This window comes from Haplochromis burtoni, unplaced genomic scaffold (genome assembly GCF_018398535.1).
Source record: "Haplochromis burtoni strain Fernald_Lab_line unplaced genomic scaffold, NCSU_Asbu1 Contig_131, whole genome shotgun sequence".
Classification (NCBI taxonomy): Eukaryota; Metazoa; Chordata; class Actinopteri; order Cichliformes; family Cichlidae; genus Haplochromis; species Haplochromis burtoni.
The window spans coordinates 395,904-407,324 of NW_024582492.1; positions in this window are offsets into that span (position 1 = coordinate 395,904).

Below are 11,421 nucleotides of genomic sequence, written 5' to 3' on the forward strand. Positions count from 1 at the left end.
GTGTGTGTGTGTGTGTGTGTGTGTGTGTGTGTGTGTGTGTGTGTGTGTGTGTGTGTGTGTGTGTCTTGTGGAGTAATTAATCCAAATTTTAAATTTTTGGTTCAAATCATCATCAGTATCTATGGAGGTCAGGTCAGGCCAAAACTATAACAGTGAGTATCTACAGCCATCTGTAAAACACGGTGGATGCACTGTCATTGTTTGGGGCTGCATTTCAGCCAGTGTTGCTGGAGATCTTGTCAAAACTGATGGAATTATGAATGCAGAAAGGTATGGTCAGATTTTGATCTACCATGCACTACTATCTGGAAAACATCTGATTGGCAAATACACTGTCAATGCAGTCAAAACATGCCTAGATAGAAAAACATGGATTGGCCCCTCCAGACCTTGGATCTCAACATTAATGAGGCAGTGTGGGATCAACTTGAGATGGAACAGAACAAAAGACACTTAGCATCCAAGGAAAAAGTTTGAATGTCACTTGAGAATCTTGGACAACTATTCCCGAGGAGTACTTATGACAAAGCTTGCTGAGAGAGTTCAGGCTGTGGTAAAGAATAAAGGTGGTCACACCAAAGATTGACTTTCAAGTGTTATAAACTGTATTTCTATGAATGTTTGCACAGATTTCTCATTTTCCTAGGAAAATATAAAGAAGTTCAAATAATGCAGTTCACGTGACCTTTCAAGCGCGCGCGAACCCACTATTTGAACCCCGGAACACCATACCACGGTAATTGTAGAAACTAATGGTGGTGGTGCGTGTATGCGCCCAGATCAGCTGTCTGCGGCCCGGGACGGTGTAACTCCGTCACAGAGGGCCTTTGCACAGTACCGTATTGAAAGAATATAAAATTTACCTTTGTAATAGAGTATGCGTCAAGTACTGCCGGTGTTTAACCACTCACAAATTAGTACGTGGAACAGTGCAATTACATTCAAATTTTCTGTTATAAACTACGGAAATGAAAGTATAAGTCATACCAGTTCCTGTTTAGTCCCAATCAAAACCAATTCTGCATCAGATTTTGTTTCTAAATCTGCACCGACCTTTATACTGTGACTCACCTCTCAGCGAGTTTGTGTCTGGTCTGTAGCACATTAGCTGTGGCCATAAATGTGTTTGACAGATTTCATACGAGATCAAAGCATAGGAAAGGACGTGGCGTGTTTAGATAATGTCAACACTGGACGTCAAAGCCTAGGAGACTGAAGAACGGCACGTCAACATTGATCAAAACCTAATATGTGTCCTAATTGAGCAACAAATACTTTGATTGTCATTTAGAAAGTACCAACAAGGAGAAACTGTTTCCAGAAGAAGTAAGAATGTTTTGGGTTCAGGCTTTCTCTCTTGGGTGTTGTGGTTTTCCTCCTACAGTTCAAAGAAATATGCATTGGCTTATTTGCTTGTTCTGAATTTGCTATTAAGTGTGGGTGTGAGCATGAATTGCTGTCTTTGTCTGGCAACCTGTCAATGGGTGTACCCCGACCTTTTGCCCAGTGACAGCTACAGTCATGTGAAAAAATACATCTTTGACTCATAAAAATTAAGAGTTTAAATAGCAACCAGGTGCTCCTAATCAAATTTTAGATGTATAAATTCATGGATTTATGAACTATGAGCTCCTCTGTATACCAAAGTACTTTAGAGCTTGGCTGAAATCGGATGATGCAAAGAATAAATGATCTGCAGCACGGCACCAAATCTACAAGAGAAGGGCTGAAAAAGAAAATAATCAAGGTATTGCAATGGCCCAGTAAAAGTCCAGACCTCAACCCAACTGAATCGCTGTGCCGGGACCTTAAAAGAATGGTACATAAACGAATCCTTGCAAACCCCAATGAACTGAAGCAACACTGGGGTCCAGAATACTGGACCACAATGATGTGAGAGACTGATAAAGTCATACAGAAAACAAGTACTTGAATTTATTGCTGCTAAAGGTAGTTCTATAAGCAAATGAATCATGGGGTCACAGAACTCCTGAAAGTCTTGTAAAAACGTTCTTTTCCACAGGAGTGTAGACAGGCTCCAGACTTCCTCTGAGCCTGAATTGGTCAAGAAGTTACGAAATGATGGTTAAATTGTTTAAAGGTTCGCTATCCATCGGTATACAGGAAGTTGAATCTTTCTGCATGTCTAAATGCATCGAGTTGCTGTCTTTGTTTGATTCCTCATACACAGTAATTTGAAATGGGGGCAATGAGTGCCTGCCTCATGCCCCAAAGTGTTTCTCACTTGCTTCTCAGTACCCATAGCTGAGAAAGCTGTGGTTTCGGAGGTATTCGTGTGTATGTTTCACTGTGCGCGTTGGAGGGTCTTTGTCCATGGGAGAATGAGCTTAGATAGAAACAAACTTCAGAAAGCGTTTCAAGACGGCATTTCAAAAGCCTTCCTTTTGATAATGATGAGCGTCAGGTTGATGAGGGCTGTGATTGATAACAAACAGATGTCGAGGTGGCGTCGAGGTTAGGCAGCCACGCTGTGACAGATTGAACTTCGAGCACAGGTACCGTGGCGGTATCTGTTTAAATGATGATAAAGCAGGAATTTGTTTAGAAGTTGTAACAGGACGCTGCGGTTTCTGACTCACACTTCCTGTGAGATGGCACAAAGTCAGGGGGATGTCCTATTGTGTACTGACCAACATCAACCATTTTGATAAATAGTGACAGTTAAATTATCCTGCTTATATAATCTAGGTTTGTGTATCGCCGTGTTTGTGCAAAGCCCATTCTTTTAACCGAATAGATTGTTGTGATTTGTGGTGTGTGTGATCAAATTTGCTTACATTACAGTGTATTTAACTGACTTTTTTCCCAGCACAAGTCAAAGAGAAGTGTCTGCTGAGTCAAAAAAGAAAAAAAAAAAAAAGCTTGAAAGTGATGGATGTTGTGTTGCTTACATGTGGCAAAGTAGACCAACAAGGCTATGGAATTTCATGCTTCAAGTATGTCAGGGGTGCTTTACTTTAACATGGCCTCTCTGGCATTTACTGATGGTGTCTATACACTGTAATTTATACGAGCTGAGTGGTGTTTCTGTTTAAAGCGAGGGCTGAAGTCTTTAAACTTTTTACAGGCTGGCTGTAGTCTGTCTGTACACCCTATGGATGTGATTAGCAAGCAGAAACAAAAACTACATGCTCAGCTTTGAAAGGTTCTTCAAAGCAGCATTAATGTAGAATAAATGGCAGAGATTGTTTTGCAAAAATACTCGAAAAATAGTCTTTTCTGTGTGCGTATTTTTCGAGCTCCGCGATATCAATAATACCACATTTTTAGTGACTGAAAATAAAAAGAAGTGGGGTTGTTCTACATAGCAGAGCTTGGATGGAGAGGACTGCTGCATAAAAACAAATTTGTCTGTCAACCTGTGTTTGTTTGTGCGTTAAAGATGAATGGAAGAGGAAGAAGTTGTGATATTTGGAGGGAGATTGTATTCATCATACACAAAAAAAGGGCCGCACAGGAACCAAATATCGTGAGAGGAAGTTTCTGCTTCTTCCTCTGAGATTGATGGCGCGGAGGAGAGCATGGGAGTGACCTTGACTTGGTCATGAGAGTGCTGTGAGCTCAGCAAGAAATAGAGAGGGAGAGTTTTTAATCAGTAAACAGCCTCTCTCTCACCCTTTAGGAAGTAAACACACAAACATTAGGCGCTCTGCCATCATAGCGTATGGCCTTGAGGATTTAAATGGTTGCAATAAAGACAGATGGCAAATTGGTTGATAGGGAGGGGAAAGATGTCTGGAGTTTGAAAATGAAAAACAAAATTTAATAAAGAAATTAGACTAAATGAGCCCAGGCATCATGTTGTCGTACACATTGTTTCCAAAAGCATTTGCCAAATGGTGTTTTTTTTGCATATCTGTAAGCATCTTTTGATACTGTCATCCAGAGATTCGGGCTGTTTACTGAGTCATACTACAGTCACTCTCATTAAAAAAAGAGACAAAATACTTTGTTCCAGCTGCTCAAAAACGATTCAGCTTCTTATAAACTGCGTATGGGACCACTAGCTATACAGTGCTGTCCAAAAATCTTGAGCCACCCTTCATGTGCAACTTATGTGCAAACGTATGTGGAAATATGGTATATAAGGCAAAAAACAGAGTTTGTACAATTCTAATGAGCTTCAAAGTCAATCTTTGGTCTGACCACCGTTACTCTTCATCACAGTATGAACTCCAACAGCAAGCTTTCTTGTAGTTTCTTTAAGTCATTTTGAGGAATAGTCCTCCAGGCTTCCTGAAGGACATTGAAAGCTCTTGTTTGGATGTTGGCAGCCTTTTGTTCCATTTTCTGTCAAGATGATCCCACACTGCTTCAGTAATGTTAAGGTGCAGGGTCTGGGGAGGACAGACTGATGCATTTTTCTATCCACGTGAGCTTTGACTGTATTCGCAGTGTATTTGGGATCCCTGTCATGCTGAAAAATGAAGCTGTTTTCAGTCAGAGGCTTTCCAGGTGTTATTTCTGACTCTTCTTTTCTGTATTAATGTCATCAATTTTGTCAAGATCCCCAACACCATGAGCTGTGTTGGGGATCTCCACTGTGTCTTATAGAATCCTACTGACTGTACTGCTGCTTGCTTTGCAAAATCCCACCAATGAACGACAATGATAAAGGAAACTACAATCCTAGCATATCAGCTGGGACCCTTTCAAGTAGTCAAATTTGATGCATAGCACACTGTTAAATCTGACTTACCCTATCTATAATTACTTTTCAACCCACCTCTATCCCACCCTGTTCTTGTTGTGTTGTGTTTGATTTACTGAGTGCTTTTCACATGTAGGCACTGGAGGATGGGATGGTCCCAGAACAAATAATATTGGCCAATCTAAATTACTGCAGCTGGAAATAACAAATGTTAACTATAGTTATTCTAATTGAACTAAGGGTTAATTTTATTTTACCATCTAAAATCTTTGCTAATAATCCTTATTTCAAATGTGCATTACCCTAATGCCGAGTATTGACACAAACCTCCCAATAATTAAACTGAGTTCTCTGACTTCTCCAACGTCTGTCAACAATCATATCTGTCTTTATTGACTTAATCATCCAACGTTCTTTTCCTTAAACGCCTTTAATGCAGCTTAAAAAACAGCCATATGGATTTGCTCGTGCCGTGGCTGAACGGGAAATTATGTTTACACAAACTAATATCCAAATTGACAGTTTCACGGCAGCAGTGCGTTTGAGGTATTTGTCTCTATCTTAGCCTTGATATGAGTACAGTGTTGACATCTATGAATGACTCTGGCAGATTTAGAAATGTAAATAGTGTATGGAATTTCATGGGAGTGTTTTACTGTTTATGCATTCATATCTTGAAGCGTCGACCTTGATTTCCTTCCGTGCAGCCAGAAAGGTGCGTGTGAGGCCTTGAGGTGTGCAGCTGTGGAGTCTTTTCTTTTCGGCATGGCTTACATGAAATGTGTCCCAATAAATCAGGATTTATCCGGTGAACATGACTTTGAATGTTGCAGCACTGGGTCCTGGTGTCTGGTGCATCCCATCTGTGGAACATATTTGCAAACAAAATAATTGCAGGCGGATGTGATTTCCAAACAGGACTTGCATCTGTTTTGGGGGAGGTTCACTTAGGGTATCTAAAACTCTACATTGTGACCGTGATTTTTGGCGTATCCAATCAAGATTGACAATCACCAGCCACTTCATTAGGTATACTAATTTAGCTGCGCTTTAACACAATTATCTGATCACATGGTTTTAGACACATGTGCATGATAGAGAAAACCTGCTGATATTCAATCCGAGCATCACAATGAAATGGTTATTGTAAGGTGGGCTACATTGAGCATTTGAGAAACTGCTGATTTTACTACCACCTCTATGGTTTACACAAGATGATTTGTAAAGGAGACAATCTCCAATGAGCTGCAGGTCTCTGGGTAAAAATGCCTTGTTGAGGTCACAAGAGAAGCAGAACACAACACCAGGTCCCACTCCTGTCAGCTAAGAACAGGTACCTGAGGTTAGAGTTTGCACAGGCTCACTAAAATTAGACAGAAGAATGGAAAAATGGTGGCTGATTGATGAGTCTTGATTTCTGCTGCAATATTAAGCTGGTAGGGTCAGAATTTGGGGCTGTGTCTCAATTGGTCAGGCTGGTGATGGTGTGGGGGATATTTTCTTGGCACCTTTTGACCCGAACTTCTGATGGCTTCTTTCAGGCTGTCACGAAGCTTAGATCATCTCAAATTGGTTTCTTGAACATGACAGCTAATGGCCTCCACAGTCACCAGATCTCAATCTGATAGAGCAGCTTTGGGATGTGGTAAAAGAAGATGATGGATGTGCAGCAGACAAATGTGCAACAAATGTGTGATGCTATCATGTCAATATGGACCACAGTCCCTGAGGATGTTCCTGCAGTTGAGAGTGAACCTATCTCAGTGGAACTCTAAATTGTTAATAAAGTTATTTTATGATAAAGTTGTTTGCTTTTGAAAAATATTGTACTATGTGCACTAGTGATGCAAATAAGAGACAGTAAGAGAAAAGTGTTGTTGTATGTTGGAACCAAATATCGTGCTATTAAAATTATCTATAAATTTCTCGTTGCGTCTGTTATTAGAATGTGATCTTGATACATATAACTTCTCCAAATGATGGAAAACTCTGATTAAGGATGTATTATGTAAATTCATGCAGAACAGCTAACAAAGAATATAAACATACTGAAAACCCCCAACTTTTCCTGCTGAGGAAGCTGTGTAGAAAGCACATGTCATATCTCTTGGTTAACAGTTCTTGCAGCTTTACAGCTTCGTTCTTCAAATGAAGCTGTAAGGTTTCTAAGGTAGTTCCATAATGTTTGAAGATTTACTGACCACCTATGCAAAATTTAAAAATGAAGAAATATAACACTTTGTCATGTTTTGCAAGTCAGCCGACACGGCATATTGATTATGAATTGCCATTTTAATACTACTATGTGGGGATATAAAGCTATATAGTTTCATACATAAACAAATATGATGATTGAGTAAATATGTAAATGAAAAATTGTAAAAATGTATCTGATCCATAAAACAAGAAGGAGTCTAATGCAAGCACAGCTTTTTTTTCTACTTTTCCTTCTCAGGTGATTTTCTAGACTAGACGGATTTAAGATTTATATGATAGTTTGAACTTTAAGTGTGGTTTTTGTTCAGACGGTACAACAGACATTGGTAAGCTGTCTTCTGTGCGGCAAGGAAAGTTTCACCAATACTGTGACCACAAGTGTGTGTGTTTCTCTGCATGTAAGAGAAACTCTGGATGACTCCAGCACACCGCTGCGCAGACACTCACTCCTTTTCCTCTGCCAGAGGAAGATTCATGCTACGCATAACATAGACGGCCTCCAACACACATGCCTCACATTACTCCTGGCGTCATCCTAGCCACTCACACTGAGTTGCCTGCATTTTTGTGTGCGTCCAGGCTTATCTTTTTATGTATGTTTGCATGAGAGATGTACCCCATGAGAATCCAATTTGCTTTAGCAGTGCTTGCTCTAAACTGTTGGCTAGAGTTTACGCTGAATACTAAAATAATAGGATTAGGATGAAGTGAAATGACAGTGAAAAGTGGAGCGTGACCTACATGTGATTCACTGTTCATCCACCAGATGGACTCGGAGCTCTAAATGGCCTTTTTTGGCACTCGGCAGGCAGGCGTCCCTTTCCAGCCTCTCTCCTTGTAAGACGTGTAAACCTTCAACTTGGACTGTGTGCCGGTGGCTGTGATGGTGGTGTGCATCGGCGCTGAGCATGTGAATCATGTCTACAGCAATCCACAGTAAAATATGACCAGGGTTTAACAAGATTGCATGCCTCGAAAGAAACCAAAAAACAGTTTTTTTCCCCCCTTGTACTTATTTCTTTGTGTTGTGTTCTGACCAGAGAATTTATTGTTTTCATTTATGCTGTTCGGGGAATGCTTTAGAAAATGAGAATAGTGGTCATGTGGTTATGAATAATTTATTTTATTTTATTTTTTTTACAGCATCCAACAAACATAAACAGATGCAGGGGGCAAGTTCACATGGGCACTAAAACAATCACCATGGAGACCGGATTTTAAGCATGTGTGTATGTTTGTGAGCGTGTGCTATGTGAGGTAAGCACTCGCAGGCTCGTGTGTGATGTTTTACAAAAAAATCTGGCCTGACATCTAATACAGAAGTGTCTCTCTGCGTAAGGATGAACATGCCTCCGTTTGGCGAGCCAAATCATCCGTGCCCGTTTATGGCCAACTGGTGTTGTGCGATGAAAAACATGGTGGGTGTTGGTGACCATCACACGAGCACAGAGATGGGATCTGAAGGCAGAACTGTGCTGAAAGCTTCCTTAAGTGAAGCCCCTAATCTTTGACCGCCACCACCGGAGCTGTAAAGTGATTCATCTGAGGGGTTTGCTGCAACAAATCCCTTACAGTACACACACATCAATAAAAAGGAATGCTTCTCTTAGTCACTTATTGACATGCTTCCTTTTTAATTCAATATAACCACTGTGCGCCTCTTGAGACAAAGAGTGTCACCGCCTGCCGCAGATTTCTGCCAGGGCTCATTATGCAATCCCGAGCTTTGATAATTCCTCCAGTACACCGTTTAATTAGAAACACATGGCCCTGAGATCGCAGAGGAGTACAAAGCTTCCAATGTCTATACAGCCTGCGCCATGAGTAATTGTTTCTCCCTAGCTAGTGCTGAGCCATTTTTTAACCTGCTGACAGCCAGCGAGCAGGAGGAGGAAGGAGAGAGAGAGAAAAAAGAGGAGAATCTGGAGATAAGATTTAATCCATATTGGAGTTTGTGTTGTTATTGTTTAGTTAAGAAAGGCACCGAGGAGAAGTGAGAAGCACAGGCAAAGGCAGCGTATGAGGAGGCCTGATATGCCCTCCCTCCCCTTTGTTCCTTTTTTTTCTTCTTATTTTTTTGTTCTTTACTCTCAGCCAGGAGTTGTTAAGAGTGAGGGAGGTCCCAGGTGAGCTAGAGACCAATGGAGGCTGACATCATGACAGGACACTTCATCAAAGCCTGCGGAGGCTGTTTGGATACCTGCCCGGGCAAAGGAGGAAGAACTGTTATAGCTTCTCCTATATACTGCCAGGCAGTGCAGGAACACTTCCACTTCAGCTGATATTCAGTTCATGAAGGGATGTAATGTGCGTGCGTGAGTGAGAGAAAGACAAAGTGCTCTCATTTTTTAAAAAGAATTTCCCCCACTCTGACCAGTTGAGGATGTCTTATAGATGTTTCATCTTTTTCCTTTACTTGTCGCTTCACCTTGACTGGGATAATTGATTTGTTACCTTGGCTCGGATATTACTTTTTGTTCCTTCTTAGTTGTGTTTTACTGAAAATACACACACAAAGCCCTTGGAGCATGAGTGATTATATAGCAAAAGGCTGATTGTGTGAAAGTATTACATCTCGTCTTCTGTATGTTGAGGTGAAAAAGAGCTGCTGTTTTTCTGGCAGTCATCTTTGTAGGTGTTACTTTAAAAAAAAGTTAAACTTCAATAGTCATTCATTTATTTTACAAGCAAACTGAACTGAAAAACAGGAACAGTTTGTTCTTTAAGATTATTCATTTATGGATTTTTACACAAGAGTAAAAATAGGACAGCAGCTTCCTTGTGACTAGGAAAACTTGTTTGCCCAGTGATTGCAAATAGCTGTGGTGACCAACTTGTTTCAGACCACTTTGGAGAACAAGATCAGTTGCACAGGTCTTCTGGTGGGAGCTCAGCCAACTCTGACTAACTGTAATCACTCTCAGACAGATTGGCATAGGTTTACAAATAATGTCTAATTTATAAATGAACACAGGTTGCCAGTACTTTGCTATCAGTCTGAACCCGCCTGTTGCGATGAGCGCAAATCATCTGTGACGTGTCTCTTTGCAAGACGGGGACTCGACTCGACTCTTTGTATCCTGGTTGTGTTCCTATGTGAAAACAAGGTTGCAAATTTCCCTGCCTTCGAGGAAACCATTCAAAAGCATTCATTGCATATGGTTGCAATAGTTTTGCTTGGTCTTCATGTTCTCCAACCGCAGTTTCCCCTACTGGGACTGCAGCATTAGCCAGATTATCTAAATCAGCCCATGCTTACGTCATTTTACAGTTAAATCTGTGGCAAATACGCGACTATTTGTGGAAGGATTTCAGAGTTTTTTTTCTTTAAAATCTATCCAAGTTATGTTGGACTCTCAATGCAAGGATTTCATGTGAATTCTGTTTAATGTCAATTTTGCATGGATTTATTACAGTTAATTGCTCTGTAATAAATGTTAATGCACACAGGAAAGGTAATTGCCATTCAGTTGTAAACTGCTAGCAGACTGACTCCATCTTATCACCATTTTATTGTCGTCTTGATATACTAAAGTCACTTTGAACACGACAACTAAGTGTGAATGGTCACAGACCTGGAAGCAACATTTAGCCAATGTGTTTCAAAAGGAGCAACTTTTACTTTGAAGGCAAATAGTTTATCCAGTTTGTGTTGCACTTTTCACGGTTTCCCTACAGTGGGGAGAGTAGCTGGACAGTGTTTGTAGACAAGTCGGTCACTTTCATTTAAATTACTGCGGTATGGTAGTGACACTCACAAGGAGGTTTTTGCCAACTGTTTGGGGAATACATATGTTTTTCCATACCAACAGGTGGTTGCCAGACTGGTCTATAGGCCTGAGTGAGTGGGCCTCTAGCAATCCTTTTTTCAGCAATTACCACCAACCAGTTCCAAGTGGATGGGGAATACTCATTTTTTTCCTCACAGCTGGTGGTTGTCGGATGGTCTACATCTGATTATCGGTGATTGATCGTCACAGACAATCGAGACAATGTAGACAATTGGCAGACAGCAAATGGCAGACGACTTAAGGTCAGACGGTTAGTAGTTATCTATGCATCCATCGAGCCGTCTATGTATCCAGTTCACGATTGGAGGGGGGCTGGAGCCTATCCCAGCAGGGTACATCATCACCAGTCTGTCCCAGGGCTAACGCAGAATCACTAATTAACCTAACCACACTACCTGCTTGACTTTGGACTTTGGGAGGACGCCAGAGTAATATTTAAGGGTACCAATTTTACTCTTCACAAACTTTTAAACTATGACATACTGTAATTTTGTCACAGTTCTTGCTGCATCAAAAATATTAAAAAATACTTGTTGAATATGGTTATTTGTTAAAGGAGTCTTGGTGGCTAATTGCTAACTAAGCTTAACAATCCATTTGGCCACACAAATACTGGAAATCTCATTACATGTGAGTCTGAAATAGCTTTCACAGCTCACCTATATTCAAGATTTGATGATGAACATTTAATTTTCTATGAATATTTGCTTTTCCCAAAGAAATAATGTACATTAGATTGCT